Source organism: Dendrobates tinctorius, unplaced genomic scaffold (assembly GCF_039654945.1).
Source record: "Dendrobates tinctorius isolate UK_male_01 unplaced genomic scaffold, ASM3965494v1 ptg000213l, whole genome shotgun sequence".
Lineage (NCBI taxonomy): Eukaryota > Metazoa > Chordata > Amphibia > Anura > Dendrobatidae > Dendrobates > Dendrobates tinctorius.
The window spans coordinates 2416909-2443803 of NW_027361880.1; positions in this window are offsets into that span (position 1 = coordinate 2416909).

Sequence of the window (26895 nt, forward strand, 5' to 3'; positions counted from 1 at the left end):
AGGGATATTCCGGTCCACAGTGCATTTGATCCTAGAGGGAGGGAGAAAGTTAAAAGGAATTCCAAGCGTGAAGGTTTCTTCCCATGTGGTCTTTGCAAAGGCTGTGCAAATATGAAGAGGGGATTTGCCTTTTTCAATTTTGATCATTCTAGGAAATTTGATATAAGGGCACATATTACCTGTTCATCGAAGGGTGTCACATATCACACCGAGTGCCCTTGTGGCAAGATCTATATAGGCATGACAACCCGCGAACTTAAGGTAAGGGTGCGGGAACATTGCCTGGATATAGACAAAGCAAAGACTATAAGGGACAAGACCACTTTAAAAACGCTTCCAAAACATTTCAAGAAGTACCATAATTGCAATTCTGGCTTGCTGAATGTAAAAGGGATCGACTTTGTAGAACTGGGGCCTAGAGGAGGTGATCTTTTCAATAGACTTTCTAAAAAGGAATGTCAGTGGATTTTTAGACTAGGGACTTTGGCACCTCAGGGTTTAAAAGAGAGTTTCGGATTTAGAGCTTACCTTTAATAGCCGTGGAATTTCAGACTTGGGGGTTATTGTTTTTTTGTGTTCGGTTTTAATTGTTTTTAATTTTATTCTATTTTAGTTACTATACCCTGTGACTTATCGGCTTGGATATATTTGTCTATTAAATTGGAAGATTTCCATATAATGTGTCTGGATTAACTCGGATGAAGGTCCACTCCTGCTGAAAATCATCCTTCAACATTTGTCGGCTTGTTCATTTGTGGTTGTGATATGACTGGACTAATGAGATTAAAAATCCTTGTATGTTGGGAATCCGTTGTGTCACAAAGTGGGTTGAATTTTAGTGTGTGCCTTTTTGTGGGCATTTTGCAATAGTTCTAATCTGGGTTAGGGTTTTCTGTACTTATGGGTGTGTAGTTTATAGGTTAAAATTACAGTAATAGGAGATCCTGTGACCATAAATTCCAAGATAGGAACATATTAATAAATGCTTTTTAATATTCTAGATATTGTAAATTTCAAGACAGGAACATATTAACTAATGTTTCATAGTGTCTAGATATGGCCTCCCCCCTTTCTTTGCCTAGAAATGGAAGATTTATTTTGGGATTGGCTCCAGTCTGAGGTTCTGGAGTTTCCTATAAGGGTTAATTAAGATAACAATCTGGCCTTATGACTATTGCACTTAGACATATGTATATATTTTTTACTCATGTATATATGTAGTTTATTATATTTATCATCCTTATCCTGGAGTGCAGTTTAATAATGTTATTGCACTATATCTATTCATTTAGATTGTAGGAGTATTTTTTGCCTCATGAGGCTTACTCATTATTCATCATGTGATATTTACATCTCATTAGATTCTTTTCTCATTTAGTACTTATGAATGCCGTCAATACGGATTTTTTGGAATGGGTCATATGCCACAGAGGGATGGTGCGCATGCCATGATTTTGAATCGCCTTGAGGTGTATAGGCGGTCTACGGTGCTCCCGGAGATCCCGGTGTCCTTTTAGGACCTGGCAACGACGCGATCACGTGACCGCCGATTACTCCTCCCATTGGCTGGCAGATGTCATGTGATCTGGGCATGCGCCATTTTGAATCCAGTGTGTTTGGCACAGGACCTTAATCACGCAGGCGCAGTAGGTGGATGTGGCGCCTCTGGACACTTATTTTCTTTGTATACACTATACAGGGTTTTTACTGCGCATGGGCAGCAACTAGTCACGGGTGTTTAGGATATTTTAATCAGGTGAGACATTAGAGCACTGGCCAATGATAGACGCGGACTTTGTATATTTAAACAATGCAGCCCCTTCTTCTGACACGCCTCCATGATGAAGCAGTGCGAAACGCGTGTCGGGGCATAGGAGATACTGGAAGCACCTTCATATTGCGGTATGTTTCTTTAGTTTCACATTGGCATAATATGCATGTATCCTAGCGTTACATAAGGTTGCTAGGGAGAGCTATCGGGAATGGTTTTTGCTATAGTGGGTTTACGCTCCATTCTTGACATGCCTGTGGGCTGTTTTTTCATTATGTAGGAGCAGTCCCACTGTTCTTTCCCTTATATGTGGAGTGAATTACCTTTCAGGAGATTAGGGGATTATTAGCATTGGATGGCAGGGAATGATGATGAGGTCATGTTTCCTTTTTACATGCCTGGAGGTAGTTTAGGATATAACAACGATCAAGTCCCCCTGCCTATGCACATTTCTCCTTTATATTCTATTTTTTTCATACATGTGCCACACATATAGAGACATCCTTGCAATAAATGAGTGCTGTATTTTCACAATTGTTCGTCTCCTTGTGATTGGTCTAGCACCTTCTTTTTAATTGTGTATAATGTGTTATGTGTACATTAATAAAATTTGTATTTTTTGAGATGTTCCGTTGCGTGGTATCTGGTCCTTTTTAGGAAATTAGGTTACCACAAGGTGAAAAAATTATTGTTATATGGTACATCATTCTCTTTTTGGGAAATATTACTAAAGTGGGCATTTATTGTGAGGATTATGTATGTAGTATGTATGGATGTTGTATGAATGTACTATATATGTAGCATGTATGTAGTATGTATGTATGTTTATGCCACCCTGTTTTTAAAGGGACCAAAAGTAATTGGACAATTGACTCCAAGGCTATTTCATGGACTGGTGTGGGCAATCCCTTCGTTATGTCATTCTCAGTTAAGCAGATAAAAGGCTTGGTGTTGATTTGAGGTTTGGTGCTAGCATTTGGAAGGTTTTGCTGTGAAGGAAACATGCGGCTGTAGGGTCGGTGGGCCGAGCTGGGGGTGGTCCCTCTTCTTACCGCGCAGAGATAAAACAGAGACAAGATGGAGGCAGATTCTGGGTGCAAGAGGTCCAAGTTTATTTCACTCGCCGTCCGTCTGACGGCCTCAGAGCACACCGCACTTTCTTTACCTCACGGCCCTCCGTTTCCAGGGCCGCTTCTTACACACCGTACTCTATACTGGGGATGTGTATGCATACACCGTCCCCTCTGCACTCGTCGACGCTCCTGACAGGTCCGTCACTGTGGCCGCCTTAGGCCCATAAACCAACAGCACTTCCACTGATCAGTCGTCGTGTCCAACATGGTGTCCCACACCCGGTGTCTCGTCTCTTCTGCGGTTCTTCCTGTCAGGACCACCCCCCAGACGTTCTCTCTCCTCAGTCCCCCTGGTTTAGATTCTCCTCACAGCGCACAGACTGTCACAGTCCTCCTGTCACTGGAGCTCCCCCTGGGGACTGGAACTTTCTGGAACCCTCCCTCAGTATTTATAGCTCTCCCGGTGCCCTGTCACTGTAACCCCGCCCCCCATGACCAATGGTTTCTAAAGCCCTAAGCTGTTGTCAAGTCCTTTGCTCACACTCCTCCCTGCCATCTAATGGTCAACCCAAGGTACTGCACGTCCACTACACTTTCCTAGCTGTTTCCCCACTGTAGTAACTGACACCTGTCTAAACTGTGCAAACCTATCTTTCTCTATACTGACACATCCGTCCGTTCGTCAGGTCACCTTCCCTACATGGCCAAAGGAGCTCTCCATGCCGGTAAAACAAGCCATTCTTAATCTGCAAAAACAGAAAAAACCCAACTGAGAAATTGCTACAACATTAGAAGTGGCAAAATCTACAGTTTGGTACATCTTGAGAAAGAAAGAAAGCACTGGTGAGCTCATCAATGCAAAAAGACCTGGGCACCCACGTAAGACAACAGTGGTGGATGATCGCAGAATAATCTCCATGGTGAAGAGAAACCCCATCACAACAGCCAACCAAGTGAACAACACTCTCCAGGAGGTAGGCGTATCAATATCCAAATCTACCATAAAGAGAAGACTGCATGAAAGTAAATACAAAGAGTTCACTGCACGGTGCAAGCCACTCATAAGCATCAAGAATAAAAAGGCTACACTGGACATTGCTAAAAAACATCTAAAAAAGCCTGCACAGTTCTGGAAGAACATTCTTTGGACAGATGAAACCAAGATCAACCTCTACCAGAATGATGGAAAGAGAAAAGTATGGCGACGGAGTGGTACAGGTCATGATCCCAAGCATACCACATCATCTGTAAAACATGGCGGAGGCAGTGTGATGGCTTGGGCATGCATGACTGCCAGTGGCACTGGGTCACTAGTGTTTATTGATGATGTGACACAGGACAGAAGCAGCTGAATGAATTCTAAGGTATTCAGAGCCATACTGTGTGCTCAGATCCAGCCAAATGCAGCCAAACTGATTGGTCATCGTTTCATGCTACAGATGGACAATGACCCAAAACATATAGCCAAAGCAACCCAGGAGTTTATTAAAGCAAAGAAGTGGAATATTCTTGAATGGCCAAGTCAGTCACCTGATCTCAGCCCAATTGAGCATGCATTTCACTTGTTAAAGACTAAACTTCAGATAGAAAGGCCCACAAACAAACAGCAACTGAAAACCACCTCAGTGAAGGCCTGGCAGAGCATCAAAAAGGAGGAAACACAGCGTCTGGTGATGTCCATGAGTTCAAGACTTCAGGCAGTCATTGCCAACAAATGGTTTTCAACCAAGTACTAGAAATGAATATTTTATTTGCAATTATTTAATCTGTCCAATTTCTTTTGGTCCCTTTAAAAACAGGGTGGCACATGTTAAGGAGCTGAAACTCCTAAACCCTTCATCCAATTTGAATGTGGATACCCTCAAATGAAAGCTGAAAGTCTGAACTTCAACTGCATCTGAATTGTTTTGTTTCAAATTCATTGTGGTAATGTCTAGAACCAAAATTAGAAAACTGTTGTCTCTGTCCAAATATATATATATGGACCTAACTGTATGTATGTAAGTGTGTGTGTTGTGAGTTCATTATTCCCTTCACTATTGAGGTCTGATGAACTCCCTCCTCTGGTGAAGGAAGGTAGTGAGGCTGATTATCTAACACCTGGGCAGCTAGATGATGACTGGGTGGCTGGAATTGAGGACTGGATATAAGGCTGCCGACGCCCTTCTTCCTGGCTGGTGATTTTCCTGCTGGATTCTTGGAGACCAGTCTAATTCCTGCATCTCAAAGCTAAGTTTTTCTGCTCTGCTTTGTACTCTTCAGTTTTGTTTTTGTTTTGCCTTGTTTTTTGGGAGTTCTGCCATCCCCGGCCGGGGGTGAGCTGAATTCCATTTTTGTCTCTAATCTGTTGATCTTTTGCTCTGTCTTCAGAATATACCTGAGTGCTGATATAGTCTTTTGAAGCCTAGTGACTTCAGGGCCTGTTTTTCCTATCAGTCGGTTGGCTCATTTTGATAGGGTTTTTGCGGATGGCAGACAGCAGCTTTCCTATCCTGTCCTATGTAGTTAGCTTGGGCCCCATCATTTGCTCAACCTATCTTTCTATCTGTGTTAGTGTTTTCATCTTGCTTCACCGTCATTATATGTTGGGGGCTGCCTATTGCTTTGGGGTCTGCTCCGGGGCAGTTTAGTTTTTCCCCTTTCTGTCTTTAGGCTATCTAGCTCTCCGGCTGTGATCGAGGGGTCTAGGGCACCGTAGGAACCCCCCACGGCTACTGCTAGTTGTTGTGGATAGGTCCAGGGGTCTACAATCCGATAGCTGCCAACCTCTCTGGTTTTTCTGGACTTAGCTGGTATTTTGTTTTTTCCTCCTTCGGTAACTATCATAACAGTGTTGCATGTATGGATTGACTGCGAGAGAGACCCATCATTGCCTCCAAGCCTGGCATTACCCTCCCCTGGAGGAAGGCAAAGCCACTGTGGCGACCAAACTCCTGGGGGCGCCACATTCCCTCCGAGTGCAAGTCAGCACTCCTGGGCTGAACAAAAACCATGAATCATATAAACAGTTACAATAATAATTGTACAAGATTTAAAAAATGGAAAAGTTACAAAAACCAAGTGCTTCAAAAATGGTCCTATGATGATAAGTCCAGCATCAATGTCCATGGTCCATTCCTGGGCAAATGGTGAAATATTTACAGAGAAAGTTTTTGACCACACACAAGTCCTGTGGTTCAGTGTCCATAAAACAAATTCCAAAGGGAACTCTTACAGGTTACCTGTAGGCACAAAACTTGAGAACTGTTACATATATACATACACAATTTCGACATTTACATTTATTGTGCTATATGCGATATCTAAGGGGTGGTATACCTTGTGTAGTGCGGGTAGACCTGCTTAAGACTGGTGTAGTGGGTAATGTACTGGATACACTACTGGGGGTTCAATGTAACACAGGGATACTAGACTGACTGTGAACTCTTAGACTCACCAAGGGCATAACAGGTTCACCACTGGCAGGGCGAGGGTTCTCTGGCTCCACTGCTGGTGTGGCATCTGCTACCCGATTTTCCTGATTCTCTTGAGTCACATCATCCTGTGCTACCAATTGGGGAAACAGCAACACTGGCACCACTATAGCATCGTTCACTTTAGTCCAATTCGCATGGAATTCTCAAGCACTGTGCTGACCTGCTCTTCTTCCGCTATGGGTTGGATGTTATCTAGTTCTTCTTTTCTTTCTTTTAACTGGTCAGGGCATAACTTCGAATGATCTCTCGATACCGCTGCTGAGGTCTCTCCTCCATCTTTACTTACAAGGCATACCTTAGTATTATCTAAATTTGAGGGCAAAATGGTATAAGGTTCAGCTTCCCACTGATCATCCAATTTATGCAATCTTCTCTTTCTTTTCAAGACTTGCTCTCCTGGCGACAAAGGAACGGCAGGTGCATTTTGATTGTAAAGCTTCTCCTGCTTTTGTCTTGCCTGGGCCAAACTCTTCTCCACACATTCTTGAACACTTCTGTACTGTTGCTGCCTCTCCGTGTCCCAATCAGCATCTGGGGACGCTACTTCAGGTGTCAGGACTCCCATGTCTAAGTCAATAGGCAGCTTACCAGGTCTTGCTCTCGTTAAGTAGGCTGGGGTACAGTTGGTAGAGTTCACGGGAATATGGTTGTAGAGGTCTACCAGATCGGGCAACTTCTCTGGCCACAGATTCCTCTCCTCCAAGGGCAAAGTCTTCAGGAGATCCATCACTACCTGGTTCATCTTCTCGCACATGCCATTGGTCTGTGGGTGATACGGCGTTGTCTGGATCTTCTTACAACCATACAGGTTACAGAATTCTTGGAACACTTCTGCCTCGAAAGCTGGACCTTGATCTGTATGCACTTTCTCCGGGTACCCATGTGGTCTACAGAAGTGCTGTTGGAATGCTCTGGCTGCTGTCCTGGCAGTTTGATCTTTGACAGGCACAACTACCAGGAATCTTGAGTAGTGGTCCACAATGATAAGTGCATAGATGTAGCCTGACCGGCTTGGAACCAGCTTCACATGGTCCAGGGCTACCAGCTCAAGGGGCTGTTTGGTGATGATTGGCTGTAGAGGAGCTCTCTGGCTGTCTCGATCCTTTCTGCGCAGGTTACATTGTTCACACTCCCAGCACCACTTCTCAATGGCTTTCCTCATACCAGCCCAGTAAAACCTCTCTCGGAGCAATGCTTCCAACTTCTTCCATCCGAAGTGTCTAGCTCCATTGTGGTATGCTTCCAGGACCATTGATGCCTCTCTCTTTGGGACTATCACCTGCCAAACCAGCTCATGAGTGCGGGCATTGACACTCCTCCGACACAACTTCCCTTCATAAATGAACAGCCGGCCTCTCTCCTTCCACAACTGCTGAGTTTCTTCAGGAGCATCTGACTCTGGACGTGAGTCAGCTCGTGTCAGCCGCTCCTTCACCAGGTGGACTGCAGGGTCACTATCTTGCTTTTCTGCCCAGTCATGATGGGGCAATGGAATCAGGGTGACCTCCTTCAAGCCAGACCGTTGGTTTCTCACTCCCTGAGCACGTTGGGCGGCAAGTGGCCGGTGGAAGGGAGGTAGCTCTATCTCTTCAAGAGCCTCAGGGTCTTCTCCTGCATCTGGTAGGTTAGGCATTCTGGACAGCGCATCAGCATTGGCATTCTTGCGCCCGGTACTTGATGGTAAACTCATAGTTAGGTAGCCGAGCCATGCATCGCTGTTCCAGTGCACCTAGTTTTGCAGTGTCCAAGTGAGTCAACGGATTGGTGTCCTTGAAGATAGTAAACTTGGCGGTGGCTAGGTAATGTTTGAATCTTTCGGTGACAGCCCAGACTATGGCAAGGAACTCCAGCTTGAAAGAACTGTAGTTATCAGGGTTCCTTTCAGTGGGGCGCAGCTTCCTGCTGGTGTAGGAGATCACTCTTCTTTCACATTCTGTACTTGCGACGTTACTGCTCCTAGTCCCACGTTGCTTGCATCTGTGTACAGTACAGGCCAGAACCTCGTCACCTGTGAGAGTCATCTTCAGCCGTGTGAAGGATCTCTCCAACTCTACAGTCCATTCAAAGGTGGAATTTTTCTGTTTGGTCTTCTTGGAGTGCCCCACCAGAAGGTTTTGCATAGGGGTGGCTATTTCGGTAAAGCCTTTGATAAATCTTCGGTAGTAGCCTACCAGTCCAAGGAATTGGTGTACTTCATGAAGGTTGCTGGGCTTTGGCCAGTCCTGGATGACTGTGACCTTGTCAGGATCTGGTGCCACACCTTTTGCACTGACCATGACCGGGGTACTGCACCTTGGGCTTCAGGAGGTGGCACTTGGAGGGCTTCACCTTCAGGCCAAAATTGGACAAAGCTTCAAACACTTCAGCCAGGTGTTCTAGATGATCTTCATAGGTTTTGGAGAAAACAATGACATCATCCAGATACAATAGGACCGTCTCAAAGTTCATGTGTCCCAGGCAGCACTCCATCAGCCGTTGAAATGTTCCTGGAGCAGTGCAGAGCCCAAATGGCATATCATTGAACTCACAGAGACCCATTGGAGTGGTAAATGCTGTTTTCTCCTTGTCTGCCTCTGCCACGGGAACCTGCCAATACCCACTGGTGAGATCCAAGGTGGAAAAGTAATTAGCAGTTTTAAGTGCAGCTAAGGACTCTTCAATTCTAGGTAATGGGTAGGCATCCTTATGTGTAATGCTATTAATTTTCCTGTAATCAACACACATTCTCATGGTACCATCCTTTTCCTTTACAAACACTATTGGAGCTGCCCAGGGGCTACAACTGTCTCTGATGATCCCTGCCTCCTTCATCTCCCTCAACATACTCTTAGCACACTGGTATTGTGTTGGGGGTATAGGTCTGTACCTCTCCTTTATGGGTGGATGGTCTCCCGTGGGGATATGATGTTGAACCCCTTTTGCCTGCCCAAAATCTAGTGGGTGTTTGCTGAATACCCGCTCATACTCTTGTGTCACTCTGTAAACCCCGTTTTTCTGGTATGAAGGTGTAGAGTCAGTTCCCACCTGCAGTTGCTGACACCACTCCTCTGACTGCTTCACAGAGCCACTGTCCTCCACCTGATCGGATGAGACCAAGGGTTCTGCTGCCTGCAAAGAGTTGTTACTAACGGTGAGCAGCTTAGCAACTGTGGCGTACCGAGGTATTGTGGCTTCCTCTTCCCCACAATTCAAAAGGCGTACAGGTACTCTCCCCTTTCGTACGTCAACCACCCCTCTGGCTGTCAGGACAGTGGGCCTGCTCTTGGAGTATACTGGTTCTACCAACGCCTGGTAATCTCTCCCTCTAAGACCTATAGCTGCCCGACACCAAACCAACATTTCACATCTGGGGGGTATTGCAATGGGGAAGGGGTCACTCAATCTGACACTGCCAATTTCTCCGCCAGAGAGTTCTACCTGTTGTCTTTGCATCAGGGCTCTGATCTCCTTCTGCAGGACTCATTGTTCACTGGAACCAGCAGTCTCAGCCACCTGTTGCAACAAGACAATAACCTCGGACAGTTTTCAATTACATTTGTACCAAGAGTCATCATGGGATTACATTCACGTCGATCAATATCAACAACTATTAGACCTTGAGACTTTAGCTCTTCCCGCCCCACTTTAACAGTAATTTCTTTACATCTGATCTGTGGTAAAGACTGACCATTACTAGCAACTGCTGTCAGTTCATCAGTGGGGCCACGGGTAAGTTCTGAATCAGCCCAATACCTCTTGTACAGAATGTACGGCATAGTGGTCACCAGGGAGCCAGTGTCCAGCAAAGCGTTCATGGGAATGCCGTCAATCACCACAGGAAGGATCGGTCTCCCTCCCACATACTTGGCTCTCCAGTTCCTTGGGCCTGGGGATCCTATTCCTGGGGCTTGGCCCTCTGCCCCAGGGGTTGCTCGTTTAAAGGACAATATCTTGCAAGATGACCGGCCTTGTAGCAGTGACGACAGATGGGATGTCCGTCCTGGTCATAGCGATCGTTGTTCCTCCCTCGAAGTGGTGGGGCTCTCCTCCTCTGGAGCCACGGGACATCCTCTGGACTGGAAGCAAGCTGGACCTTTTCTTTGGAGGGCACTTGTAGGGACTGCACGGTTTTCGTAAGTGCAGCCATCCCTTTGGTCAACTCCTGGACCTGAAGACGCAGCTCCTCAGTTGGATCTTTATCCAGAGTCTGAGCTTCAGCCTCCACAGGGATGGAAGGAAAAGATGTTGCTTCCTGATGATAGGTGATTGCTGGGCGCCTAGGGGGCGCTGGACGGCTGTCAGTGGATTCCTGCAGTACCCAAATAGCCCTGTCCTTAAAATCAGCAAAGTCCAGATCAGGGTTTTGCAGGGTTATAATACACAACTGTCCTCTGTGGGTACTGGATAGGAGTCCTTCAATGAACTGCTCCTTTAACAGTTTAACTTCCTCCTTTACACTGTCAGGATCAACTTGCTTAACTGCTCGCAGTGCCTCCTGCAGGTTGAGAGCGTAAGCCCAGATAATGTCCTGCGCCTTCTGTTTAGAGCCAAAGAACCTCATCTTGATTTCATTTGCAGTGCGGGTGTCAAAGGTGCTTCTCAGCTTGGCCAGGATCTTTGCAACAGTCTCTTTATCAGTGTCCTGCCAGGCTTTCACCTCTCTTCTGTGCTGCACCCGTTAGCTGTCCAATCAGGATATTTACTTTCTGGCTTTCAGACAGAGGGTATACTTTAAACAAACTGCACAGTCTCTCTTTAAATTCACTCAGGGTATGCGACTCACCCAAGTACTGCGGTAGCTAGGCCGCTCCCGGTATGTAGGACATAGACAGCGGCATTATGAAGACCGCTGTGGCGGGCGCTCCTCCTGGCGGTGCTGCGGGGTTGGCAACGGCGCCTGCCACTGCATCTCCCCCCCCTAGTTAACATTAGCCAGGGCCGGGGGTTATGTGAGCTCACCGGCGGCCGCTTCACAGGCCAGATGCTCCGGGTTGTAGGCCTCAGCTCCTCCTTCTCTCATGCGCTGTCCTCTCTTCCCGCGCGGCACTTCACTTCTTCGCGCTCTGTGGCAGGCTCCATCCACGATGGCCTGCCCCTTCTTCCCACGCACGCCAAGCATCGCGGTAATGGCGGCTATTGGCACCAATTTCACAAACACAGTCTATGGCACACAGGACCCGGGGGTACTGGGCTCCGTAATCCTGTTCGTGACACCAAGTTGGGTTGCCCTCCCAGGGCCGTGGGTTACTCGGTACCGGGCCAGTGTCAGGGGAAGGTGTCACAGCGGCGGTGACCTGGTCCGTGGCCCTGGGCGCCCAAGTAATGGGGGGATGTAGTTAATGGAATGGAATAGTTCGTGACGCCACCAGTGGTGCTCGGCAAGGGAGGTGTTAAGCCGACGCTGCATGCAGATCTGCTGGGACTGATGGAAGGGTGCAGCAAGGGTGTAAAAGCGCCCCACAGGTGAAGCTATAGTCCCAGGGCAGTGTAGAGGTGGATGGCACGGTGATGTAGCAGTGCCGTAAGGGTAGGAAGCAGACAAGACACAGCGGGGTGCAATTTCTGTACCTTTACTTGATAACTGCAGTCCAGGGTCCTGATTACAGATGATAATGGAGCAGGCTAGCCTGGAAGCAACTCAGGGATTCTCTCAGCAGACGGGCTGTGCAGTCTCCTTCCCTAGTGCTTATTTGAATGAAGTACTCCAAGTACAGAGTTACACTGAAGTTCCTCCTGTCAGATGTTCCCAAGAACCTTACTTGCACGGCAGACAGCTGTAGCCTCTCTCGGGGACTCCTCGCTCTTGAGTCCTGGCTCACTATCCAAGCTGCTGTTTGTGCCTCAAGTCTTAGATGGGAGTAGGGCATTTACAGCCTCCTACTTCCCTGGTATCTGTTGTAGGACCGTTAGTATCCGTACAACCATGGAGACCAGGCTCCAGTTCATGTGCTCACTGTGAGGGAGCCCTCCTTTCCCAGCTCAACCTCCAGCTTCTCTCTCCACATCTGCACACTTCACCCTCCGCAGACTAACTGACCACTCCTTCCTCCTGGCCCTCAGAGAGCACGCCACCCCTTAATCCTGGTTCAGAGTTCCCCCTGCTGGCCTGGAGTGGAACTGTGTTGCATGTATGGATTGACTGCAAGAGAGACCCATCATTGCCTCCAAGCCTGGCATTACCCTCCCCTGGAGGAAGGCAAAGCCACTGTGGTGACAATACTCCTGGGGGTGCCACACCCCCTAGTCTTATGTGGGAATAAAGTGGTGACAACTTCTATTCCTCCGGTGTCTGCTGCAGGACCATTAGTATCCATACAACCTCTGGGACTGGACCCCGGCCATGCGCTGTGAACTTGGGAAGGGTTCTGCTCTAACCCTAATCCTTAGTCCTCCTCTCCTTACATTCCGTACTAATCCTTTTTTCTTATGAAGAGAGTCAGGCTTTCCTTCAATGTCTCTTTCTTGTGCCAGCGGACCCAGGTCACTGAGGTCGGCTACAGCACTTCCTTCATCCATCCCACTCAGGGGATCTTCACTCTTCCACTCACTCTGTCAGACTGACTAAATCCTAAACTCTTCCCGCTCTTTTGGTGCCAACTAACTCCACCCGCCTCCCAGCACGCTTCGTGTTGCAAGCAGGGAGTCACCAAAGGGTGCTTTGCTACACTACTATGTTGTGTGGGATGCAGGTGTTGGAGTGTGGTCAGGAGTCTCCACCTTACCTGAATGGTGGGGTACTACACCTCAGGAGGCGATGCAGTACCTCTGTGGCGGCTCAACCCTCAGGGGTGCCACAATTGCTTCAGACAACGGGCCTGTAACAGTAATGCCTTTCTTCCAAACTTAATTAAGAACTGTATTCACAGCACTCAGGATATCAGCACCTGTCAAGCTTAGAGGACATTTATCTAAGACTAGCAATTGGGCACACAAGTCTGTGGTACATGCTATTCACATATTCATGGGTTCTGTCTCATGCAATATACTGTTGCTCCTGTCCTGAATCGTTGTGGCATATCCTTTTCCTTATATAATAGTACGGCTCACCCCCCCGTATCAATCAGGCATTTTAATTGTTTACCATGAGGAAATTTTAATTATGTCATAGTGATTGGACTATCCCGTGGGGGAACCGCTATCTTTGTTTACACTTCTCCTGGTCTGTTATCCCAACTTTCCTTTTTCTTCTCTCTCTACTGTTACCCTGTGAAATATACCTGCCGCCTGCACCACAGTTTTCACAGCATCATTAAATGCATCCAGAGGTATATTCACCATAACAGGAGTCGGCTTCTTTACTTTCCTATTATTATTCTGGTCCTTTATCCTCCTAAACATGGGAAGCGATTGTATATACATTCTGGCTGTACCCTTAATACTTCTGTTCTTAGATCTTTCAATCCTGTCAGATACATATTTTTACAAATCTGGCTTCTCTCGGTTTTTTCAAATCATAGTTATGAGGTGTAAGGGTTGTCTGCAAGTGAAATGTAAAATGTTTCCTCATTTCTCCCCTCCTTAGGAACTGCTTGGGGCTGTTCCTTACCGGAGTGGAGAAACTGTCTGTGAACCCCTGTGGCAACCCAAAGGTAATAAGTATAGAGGAGAAGCATCATATACAAGTCAGCTAGTTTGCATCTGTGGAGACATGGGGATCAGTCCTCCCCCCATGATTGGCACCTATGGGAACCCTGGCTGATGGTGTATCACCAGGGTCTACCAGAGATGGGGTGGAGATGAGGCTACATGATCTAGGCAAGTATAGTATTATACAGATGTTAAGGAAATCTCCTGTCAGTATGCAGCTTCACTTTTCTTTGGACTGCTTTCAAACAGGGTGGCTAGTCTCATCCCCCGCTACTACAGGGGTGGAGGGAGCTTTGGAAACACAGACTGATCTTGTGAAGGGGGAGCAGCCTGTGTGTGGAGACACTGCAGATTGCCTGACATACATTCTCTCATTCTAACTTCATCACATTCATCATTCTTAGTATTAAAACAGACCATCTGATTCAGAGGTTCCGATCCATGCTGCAACTTGCACACCCTAGTCATATTTTTCAATCCATACAGCATGCTCCTTACTTAAACACTCGTATCTCTCAGGATCCAAACATCCATTCCTTGGCATTCCTACCTTTTCAAGAAATGTCAGCGGTATTGTTAACTGCTTTATAATCCTGCCCAAGACGCACCAGGTCCTTTATTTTATATCTCGTATCCGTAGTCTATCCTGACCTGGTGTGCCTGGCACCAATAACAGCTGTCAAAGGAAGCGACCCCTGTCTTCAGACCTGTTATGTAATAGCGGGATCCCACTGGTCTACTACATTAGTCAGCAATCCTGCTACCAAAGCAATAACCTGAACCGCAACTGTCTTCTGTCCTGATGCTGATACACACTTTCCCAAACAATCAGACAGATTACCATAAACAACACAGTTCCAAACACAAGTGCTATATACTCCTCATACCTGGATCTGAGCCCTTACTAGACTCTGAATATGCAAGGTGTATTCCTGAATCCACTCGGGGTTCAATAAGACAATATTTGTGCGTGATATTATCTTGCCACCTTGGCATATACCCTCTAGAGTCCAATACATCTACCCAACTTTTAAACAATGCATATGACAAGAATATACTTCTGCGCCTATACTGGTGAACTGAACACTGACCCTTTTCACACAGCATATGGTACACACATGGTAAGCATTTGTCTGACATTTCAATCATATCCATACACGCAGTACGTCTGTACTCTCTCGCACCTCGCATCTTATAAAAAATGCTCTAGTGCCAATGGACAAAAACATAAATCACATTTATTTGTAGAAACTCTTGCTTGGTTCACTATATCCTCTAACTAGTGCCCTGAGTACCGGGTTGCATACAAAAACATTTACATTCCCATAGATTGTCTTCACGTGATTTTGCCTCTTCACTACAAACTCCCATCCGGGACCTTCCTGTAAGTTTTTTCCCAAGTAGCAACTAATCGGAGAGTTTTATCTTACTCACTGCTTTGAGTAATGAAAAGGCTATTTATACACTGAGCACTAGTGTTGAGCATTCCGATACCGCAAGTATCGGGTATCGGCCGATACTTGCTGTATCGGAATTCCGATACCGGCTTCCGATATTTTTTCAATATCGGAATTCGGCATCGGAATCGGAAGTTCAAAGTTGATTGACGGCCTGACGTCATCATGATGCGCGGTGTGTGCGCATCATGATGCGCCGTCATTTCGGGCCTTCCGGGGGTCTCTGCCGGCCTGCCGGGGGGCTGTGTGGACTGCCCGGGGTCGGTACCGGCCTGCCGGGGGGCAGTGCCGGCCTGCCGGTGGTCTGTGCACCCTGTGGGGGTCTGTACCGGCCTGCCGGGGGGCTGTGCCAGCCTGCCGGTGGTCTGTGCACCCTGTGGGGGTCTGTACCGGCCTGCCGGGGGGCTGTGCCGGCCTGCCGGTGGTCTGTGCACCCTGTGGGGGTCTGTACCGGCCTGCCGGGGGGCTGTGCCGGCCTGCCGGGGGGCTGTGCTGATGTCCGGGGGTCTGTGCAAGCATCGTCCGATGGGACTACAAGTCCCATCTGGCGATGCCTGCTACCATGACAGTGATTGACACATTAGCCAATGATGGGACAGTAGTAGTCCCATCATCCGGCTAATGTGTTAAATGTTAAAAAAAAAAACAAACCACTACATACATACTACATGCTACATACATACTACATATATACTACATGCATGCTACATACATACTACATGCTACATACATACTACATATATACTACATGCATGCTACATACATACTACATGCTACATACATACTACATATATACTACATGCATGCTACATACATACTACATGCTACATACATACTACATATATACTACATGCATGCTACATACATACTACATGCTACATACATACTACATATATACTACATGCATGCTACATACATACTACATGCTACATACATACTACATATATACTACATGCATGCTACATACATACTACATGCTACATACATACTACATATATACTACATACATGCTACATACATGCTACATACATACTGCATGCTACATACATACTACATACATACTACATACATACTACATACATACTACATGCATGCTACATACATACTACATACATACATACTACATGCATGCTACATACATACTACATGCATGCTACATGCATGCTACATACATACTACATGCTACATACATACCACATACATACTACATGCTACATACATACTACATATATACTACATGCATGCTACATACATACTACATGCATGCTACATGCATGCTACATACATACTACATGCTACATACATACCACATACATACTACATACATACTACATACATACTACATGCTACATACATACTACATATATACTACATGCATGCTACATACTACATGCTACATACATACCACATACATACTACATACATGCTACATGCTACATACATACTACATACATACTACATGCATGCTACATACATACTACATGCATGCTACATGCATGCTACATACATACTACATGCTACATACATACCACATACATACTACATACATGCTACATACATGCTACATACATGCTACATACATGCTACATGCATGCTACATACATGCTACATATATACTACATGCATGCTACATACATACTGCATGCTACATGCATGCTACATACATACTACATGCTACATACATACCACATATATACTACATACATACAATACATTCATACAATACATACATAGACATACAGTACATATAACATAGAGTAACATACTTACCAATACTTGTCACATTGTTCCCCGAAGCCATTGTCTTTTCCGGAATAAATATTAACATAACAAACCACAAAAATACTCACCCACGATCCGAAGCAGTCCACGAGTGTGTCCCACGACGATCTTGGGTAGAGAACTGCAGCATCAGATGATGCTGCCGTTCTCTACGGGCTGCAGGAATCCAATGACGGAAGGTAGGTATCCTTCCGCACTGTATTCCTCCGCCACTTAAAAAAAAAAAGAGTCCCTAGTCTCACTTTATGCCATTGCTGCGTGGGAATTTCCCATGATGATGATGCTGCAGTTCTCTACCCAAGATCGTCGTGGGACACACTCGTGGACTGCTTCGGATCGTGGGTGAGTATTTTTGTGGTTTGTTATGTTAATATTTATTCCGGAAAAGACAATGGCTTCGGGGAACAATGTGACAAGTATTGGTAAGTATGTTACTCTATGTTATATGTACTGTATGTCTATGTATGTATTGTATGAATGTATTGTATGTATGTAGTATATATGTGGTATGTATGTAGCATGTAGTATGTATGTAGTATGTATGTAGCATGCATGTAGCATGCAGTATGTATGTAGCATGCATGTAGTATATATGTAGTATGTATGTAGCATGTAGTATGTATGTAGTATGTATGTGGTATGTATGTAGCATGTAGTATGTATGTAGCATGCATGTAGTATGTATGTAGTATGTATGTAGTATGTATGTAGCATGCATGTAGTATGTATGTAGTATGTATGTAGTATGTATGTGGTATGTATGTAGCATGTAGTATGTATGTAGCATGCATGTAGCATGTATGTAGCATGCATATAGCATGCATGTAGTATGTATGTAGTATGTATGTAGTATGTATGTAGCATGCAGTATGTATGTAGCATGCATGTAGCATGCATGTAGTATGTATGTAGTATGTATGTAGTATGTATGTAGCATGCAGTATGTATGTAGTATGTATGTAGCATGCAGTATGTATGTAGCATGTATGTAGCATGTATGTAGTATGTATGTAGTATATATGTAGTATGTATGTAGCATGTAGTATGTATGTAGCATGTAGTATGTATGTAGCATGCATGTAGTATATATGTAGTATGTATGTAGCATGTAGTATGTATGTAGCATGTAGTATGTATGTAGCATGTAGTATGTATGTAGCATGCATGTAGTATGTATGTAGTATTTTTTTTTTTTTTTTTTTAACATTTAACACATTAGCCGGATGATGGGACTACTACTGTCCCATCATTGGCTAATGTGTCAATCACTGTCATGGTAGCAGGCATCGCCCGATGGGACTTGTAGTCCCATCGGACGATGCCTGCACAGACCCCCGAAGCCTGCACAGACCACCGGCAGGCCGGCACAGCCCCCCGGCAGGCCGGCACAGCCCCCCGGAGCCTGCACAGACCACCGGCAGGCCGGCACAGCCCCCCGGCAGGCCGGCACAGCCCACCGGAGCCTGCACAGACCACCGGCAGGCCGGCACAGCCCCCCGGCAGGCCGGCACAGACCACCGGAGCCTGCACAGACCCCCTGGCAGGCCGGCACAGCCCCCCGAAAGGCCCGTACAGACCCCAGAGAGGCTGTACAAGGCAAAAACAGGGTTTTTCTTATTCCGATACCGGAAGTCCCATAGACTTGAATGGGACTTCCGGTATCGGAATCGGCGATACCGATACTTTTTTTAAAGATCGGCCGATCCATTCCGATCCGATACTTTGAAGTATCGGACGGTATCGCTCAACTCTACTGAGCACACGTCATTTAGTCTCCATACATCAACAGCACTGTACAGTACCCCACAACTGCTTAGTGCCCCACAACACAGATATAGCAATATCAGGACGGTAGTATAATCAGAACAGTTCAGCACAGCATTTTCAGTACTACTTATCAATTAACAACTGACAAGGCATCAACAAACAAAAGAAGAATAAAAGTTAGAACAAACATAAACCAAGTATAGCAGAGCAGGATCAAGACAATTTGATTGCAATATTTTCAGAATTAACAAACACTGACATCATTACAAACAGAGACAGGAACATGTTATAGATACAGACAAAACAAATGGAAAATCATTGCACTTCATCCTGAAACAAAACACTTGTTAACAGCACTTAAACAAACAGACAATCAAGAGATAAAAAAAATAATATATATATCTTTTTTACACGAGGGCTTTTCCCGTTAGAAATCCCCACAGACTGACTCCAGATAGCCTCTTTTCCTGGAGAGAAAACTGTGTGAGTAACAAATCTACTCACTTACCCGGGATCTGGTTTTCTGTTCAGGATAGAGGCGGTCAATTGTTCAGTCTGAGATGAAAGTCAAAGGGGAATATTATATCCCACTGAAGGCCTCCAAGTTGTCGGAGAAGGGATTTCTATGTCTCCTCAGGTAGAGCTTAGATGGAGCTTTAGCCTAGGTACCTAGGATTGGGAGAAGTAAAACGATAGACACAGGTAGCTTGTCTATCATATAAATCTCCTGTTTTAATGGTGGTAATGGGACGAGTTCTTACAGCCCATCAGGAGAGGAAATAAACAAATATGGACAATTCCGTAACATTTCGTAACAATTGGCCAAATGAAGAAGAGTTTACACAATAATTGGCAGAAAAGATAAGTTATATAACGATATGTCAGCTATATCCTGGGATATGAGATAAATTTAATTAAATGTGGCGAGAACATGGGGGGATTTTGGCATTTCCTTTAGGTCAAATTAACAATTCGTGGATCCATATCCTTTTAGTGCGTTTGGCCAATAAGATATTTGGCCTCGACATATTTAGACATCATTCAAATATAGAAGAGGGGAATTTGGAGCTGACCACTGGCCAAAAATATTCAACCACGTAGACAGATGATAACAATTAAAATGATGTCATGGGTTACAGACTTGTTTTTCTGATATTTTTCTAGACTTTTGAGAACTAAGATTAACCATTTCTTTGACAGGGCTCATTCTCATCTCCCTCCCTTCCCTCTGTGCTCATTCTTATCTCCCTCCCCTCTGGGCTAATTCTCATCTCCCCCTCCCTCCCCTCTGGGCTCATTCTCATCTCCCCCCTCCCTCCCTTCTGGGCTCATTCTCATCTCCCCCTCCTCTCTGGGGTCATTCTCATCTCCCCCCTCCCCTCTGGGCCCATTCTCATCTCCCTCCCCTCTGGGCTCATTCTCATCTCCCTTCCTCCCCTCTGGGCTCATTCTCATCTCCCCCCTCCCCTCTGGGCTCATTCTCATCTCCCCCTCCCTCCCCTCTGGGCTCATTCTCATCTCCTACCTCCAATCTGGGCTCATTCTCATCTCCCTCCTCCCCTCTGGGCTCATTCTCATCTCCCCTCCCTCCCCTCTGGGCTCATTCTCATCTCCCCCCTCCCTCCCTCCCCCCTGGGCTCATTCTCATCTCCCCCCCGCTCATACTCATCTTCGCCCCCGCTCATACTCATCTTGCCCCCCCCGGGTCATACTCATCTCCCCCTCCCTGTATGCATGGCTGGGCTCACCTCACACAATCCCTGCATGTATCACGTTTACCGCTCCAGGCGCCAGCATTCTTCCTGTGTGTGTGTGAGTGGTCACACAATACCGTTCATTAAGGTCATGAATATGGACGCCACGCCAGAGGAGTGGCGTCCACATTCATTACTATAATGAGTGGTACCAGGTGACCGCTCACACACACAGGAAGAATTCCGGCGCCAGAGACCAGAGCTGCAGGCACCGCTGGAGGAGGTGAGTATGATGTCTTTAAGAGGGGAGCTGGGGAGCAGAGGGGAGGAGATGAGAGAGGATGGGAGGAGAGGGGAGCGGAGGGTCAGACCCTGACTTCTATTATAAAAAAAACTTTGCCCAGGTGCTGCCCCCAGCATCGTCCCGCCCTAGGCACGTGCCCTCGAGTGCCTAGTGACAAATACGGCCCTGCCTGTATGTGACCTAGGGTGCATTCACAGGAGCGTTTTGTTTGTTTTCCAAGAACTGCTCATAAAAGTCGATAGATGCAATATTACAACCAGGGCTGCCACCAGGAATTTCAGGGTTCCATTCTGGCAAAAGTTTGGGGCCTTCTTGAGACGCCACCCAAGCTCAGCTTTGCCTCCACTCCTCAAACCTTCCACAGTATCACCGTCCACTCTTGGAAAAATTCCACTTCTGCACCACACCAGATCACATACATAGCCATCCGCTTTTGTTTTGGTCCAAAGATTTTTTAAGCCACCACCATGACAAGGTAGACTATTTTGGCTGGGCCCTACTGTACTCTAACCTATTAAATATTTCTTAAAATATCCAATACTCTTTTTAGCTATATCTTTATTTTTCTTTAAGGGAGTGTGTCACATAATATTTTTAAAATGACCAATAATACCACATGCAAGGGACAAATACTGTCACACCATGGCAGGACCATATATTACCACCACATAGTGACCACATAATACCACATAAAAGAAGCAAATACCACCACACCATGGCTAGGGCACATATTACCACCATATAGTGACCTAATAATACTGCATATAAGGGACAAACACCACCACACCATGACACATCGTACCACCACATAGTTACCGAATAATACGACATGCAAGGAACATATATCGCCACAACATGACCAGATGGCATATTACCAACACATAGTGACCGAATACTACAATACTGATCATTAATAAAAAATACATACTAAATGCCATTATACACAGGAACTTTGTATATAATGTCAGTGTACAGGTAATACAGTCATCATCAGTGACATTATACTCAGGAGCTCTGTATATAGTGTCAGTGTATATATTGGGTAAGGAAAAATAAAAAGAGAAAAACAACAAACTACTAGATATGATATGCAGTCAAGTAGGGAAATGATGGATGGGCCCAAGGAGGATGGGGAAAACCAGATGGGGTCAATATAGACGACTCTGCAAGGAAAACATAAAGTATTAGTATACGGGGCCAAATGAGTGCCATACATATTAGAACATAATATTATAGCCCCCATACCTTATAAGCAGTCAAATGACAAAATAAAAAGAATAACACATTACATTTTGACATATTAAAATATGAAGATATAAATATATGAAGATATATTTATATATATACTGTATATTACAAATTTCACCATTATTCTATATACATATATTGTTTACAATGGCACTTCATCACACTCTTCTTTAATTTGTTAAATGCTCTTCCTGCCTTGTGGAATGCTAAACAAGACTTCTTCCTGCTTTTGGAACGCAGACTTTGACTGCTTCCTGTTAATGGAATGCACAGCATTGCTCCTTCCTGCCTGTGGAATGCAGGACAGAGCTCCCCCTGACTTCTGGGACAGGCTACACTGTCCCCGCCACCGGGGCATATAAACGTCACATTCCTCCAGCTATTGTGGACAAGACGAGCGGCGGACACCGCATCTTTATGATTCACCTTAACCCCTGATCACCATTGGTAAGTTTTCTGGATTCAGCGCCTCTTACAATCATTCAGCAGTGAAGGCCTGGCAGAGCATCAAAAAGGAGGAAACACAGCTTCTGGTGATGTCCATGAGTTCAAGACTTCAGGCAGTCATTGCCAACAAAGGGTTTTCAACCAAGTACTAGAAATGAACATTTTATTTACAATTATTTAATCTGTCCAATTACTTTTGGCCTCTTTAAACACAGGGTGGCACATGTGAAGAAGCTGAAACTCCTAAACCCTTCATCCAATTTTAATGTGGATACCCTCAAATGAAAGCTGAAAGTCTGAACTTCAACTGCATCTGAAATGTTTTGTTTAAAATTCATTGTGGTAATGTCTAGAACCAAAATTAGAAAAATGTTGTCACTGTCCAAAAATATATGGACCTAACTGTATATACCATTCGGTGTATTACAATCACTAAAAATATACATATATACATATCTTTTATTCCAAAACGTATATATATAACTCATATGTAATCTCTTCCTTCTGTGACTAGCAGTCGGGTGGGTTTCCTTATTCCTCCTCCCGTTCCTCTTCCTCACTCCCTGATATTCAACCACTAATGTATATATAATTATGTCACGGGTTATTGATATTGTATATTAAGCTATGCTATATATTTTCCTCTGTATGTATGAAGACCTGCATGTTGATCTTTGTCCTACATGAGGACTTGTATGTTGATTCTTTGTTTATACTTTACTGCAGACTGATGAAGGTCTAGATTAGACTGAAGCATATACAGACTGCAACAATAAAAATCCTTTGAAATGACATACTACTATAAGTTGAGTGCCAAGTTTTCTATTACACTGTACATCACTGATGACATCATCACAGATGGCAGTTCTGACGCTCTGTGACATCACAGTGACATCACAATGCTGCTGACATCATCACAGCTGGCAGTTCTGACACTCTGTGACATCACAATGCTGCGTTCAGTGTTCTATGCGCTGGAGGGCACTGGAGTCTTTTGAGGGTTTGATGTTGGAGAGGATGGATGTGCGAAGAGTTGTTGTAGTGCTGTTCACAATTTTTTTCTATGGTGCAGAAGCGAGACCTACTGAACCACCAGAAGGTAAGAGACATTGATAAATGTGTATTAAATATTGTATTTTTCTTTATATGTTAATGGGCTTTGGTTATAGAACAGTTATTTATGATATTGCATTTTATCACCATTCACTTGAAAGTCATTGAAGTGCAATACCGGACACGGCCCATTGGCAGAAGTGGTGCTGTAGTACAAAGAAATTAGCCATTATTCTATAATTTAATCATTCCCTTTATAGAAAAAAAAATGTGTCTGTCTGAAGCCACCACTAGGGGGAGCTCACTGAATACTGATTACTATTGAGTTGAGTGTATCCATGTTTGTAGCAGTTCCCATATTCTCTAGTGGTGGCAGACAGAAATGAGTCATTTACCTCTATGGCTATGCAGGAGATTGTTAGCTCCGTACCAGAAAACTCAGCTCTGGCCGTTATAAAGGAATATGAGGATATTAATCAGTGAGGCCCCTTGAACATATTTAGCTCCTGATTGTTATCTATGGGTGAACATTTACTCTCAGCTGATGATACAATGTATGTAATATCTCTATGGCTTTTCAGAAAGGTAAATGAAGGTAGAATTCCCCCTGTACATATTATATTCCCATACACCGCCATCAGTCAGGTCATCTCTGATGACATCAGCAGCCCCCCGACTACAGAATTCTGATGCTGTGTGACATCACAACCCTGGGACCAGTGTTCTATGTGTTATGGCGTGGAATCTTTAGAGGGGTAATTTTGGACAATATAGAAATGCAGAGAATTGTGCTCTATTTTTTGGTGATTTGCTCATGTTCACGTGAGAACGTTCCAATGATATCAGCAGGTAATGGACGTTATCACCGGGGACTGTGTAAGCTTCTAGGGTTCAGTTATAAGGAGTCTTCTATCCCCCTCATGCTACAGTATTGGGGTCACTTGCTGCTATCATGGGTTTCATGTCTTCATTTTCCTTCTTTCTCTTCTGGACAGCGGTTTCCCAGAGACCATGGACTGGGACGATTCCCAGATTGAACTTGGAAATCAGCGACGATAATAACAGTGAGTAGTCATTTCCTTCATCTCCTAGCTCAACTCCCATCATCCTATACCAAGTCCTGCCTGCAGCTATATATAATGTGACGCCCCTTATCCTGACAATGTCTTCTAGAATATTCTGTCTCTGATAGGAATTAATAACCACCATCTTGTTTCTTTATCTCTAGTCATGCGTCGCTATGTCCTGCCCATAGGGCTGATGATAACGGTTGCCTCCTTTGTCGGAACCTTGATCTTCTGGTGAGTTTCCATCTCCTCTGCATATCACATATCACATTATTCTCTTTCCAAATAAATGGGTAGCACGGTGGCTCAGTGGTTAGCATTGTGTCCTTGCAGCATTGGGGACAACATCTGCGAAGAGTTGTATGTTTCCCCTGTGGAATAAAAAGGGGACATCCATGTTTTATTTAAAAATGTTCCCAAGATCTAACCCGTTGCTGCCCACCTGCCTGCTGGGCCCAGCACCATTCTCCACCGGAAGATAGCGGTCACAGGCCTCTGCTGATGTCACGTGATGCCTTGTTGACAGGGCGAGACTACTGGTTAGCAACTACTTGCCTCTTTTTATTAAGTCCCAGATATCCACTTTGATATAATGGGACATGGCTTCATCACATGCCGGCTGATGAGTAAATAGGATGATGGCGCTCTGCAGTCTCCACTAACAGTTCAGGTCATATAATAATGATAATAATAGTAATCTTTATTTTTATATAGCGCTAACATATTCCGCAGCGCTTTACAGTTTGCACACATTCTCATTGCTGTCCCCGATGGGGCTCACAATCTAAATTCCCTATCAGTATGTCTCTGGCAGTACGGCATATAAGTCACAATGGCAGCACGGTGCCACCTCTCAGGGTAAAGTCAATACAATGAAGTCTGCCAACATTTGTGGATGTCGGCTCAGACATTTTAAGCTATTAATGACTATTACAAGTAGACACAATTGTATCTGACACAGGGATGAAGTATTCTGATGGTAATAGATCACCTCTTGCATTAAAATAGTATTTTAATTACATTTTAAATTACGTATTCAAAATGCACGATAGCAATATATACGGACAGTCACTATTCTGTGCATCAGCATGGTGGCTCAGTGGTTAGCACTGCAGCCTTGTACCACTGGGGTTCTGGGTTGAATCTCACCAAGGACAACATCTTCCAGAGTTTGTATGAGTTTCCTCCGTGTTTGTGTGAGTTTCCTCCCGGTACGCCACTTTCAACCCACACTCCAAATACATAAGGATAGGGCATTTAGATTATGAGCCCCAATGAGGTCAGCAATGATGATGTCTATAAAGTCATGTGAAATTACTGGTGCTATATAAGTGACTGTTTGACCTACAAGGGGCACAGTAACTACAGCAGATGGGCAATACTACAGGGCTGTGATATAATCTGTAGCTGCCCTTCCTGGGGCTGTATTATGGTGTGATATATTAGGACTGGTACCCTCTGTGGTGGGGCTGGGGCATATTCTGGTGGGTATCTGAATATTATCTTCTGTACCAGTTTACATAAAGATATTTCTCTGTGTCACAGTTTCTTGTATGGGATCCGGAGATGTCGAGGCAAGCAGAAGGAGGCAGACCTGACTGAAGTGGTCGTCTTGAAGCCAGGTAACTTTTACTATAAAATATGTCATCCATCATTACTGGTGGTGTCACCATGGGTGGTCTGTCCACTACTCTAGAAACCAGCTTATGTCTGCTATGGGCTGCAGTGCTATATTGGGGCCACATTGCATTACTCAGTAGTTTTATAGGAAAAGGTTTTGTGGAATCTGCTATCTACTGGTTTGTAGAGATGACTGAATCACTTGAAATTAGAATTCTCCAGCTTGCCCAAATTAATCCCCAAAATTGTTTAAGGATTTTTGTTTAGTAGGAAAATTAGAACAGAGGGGTATTCACCTGCCCTCCTTGTTTCAGTGTGTGACGAACAAAAAAAATGCTGCAATGATGCTGCTGTTACCATAGTACATCACAGATAAATCAATTCACAGTCACACTGACAGTCACGACTGTAGTTTGATATCCCGCGGCTCGGGGCTCCTTCCCTGTCTCTAAAGCTAGGGGCGACCTAGCTATCCCTGCTCCCCGGATTACTTCTATAGGAGAAGATCCTGGGGCCATGTACCTTGCTGAGCTCTGGAATATGCCCTTATCTGTCGACTCACTCACCACG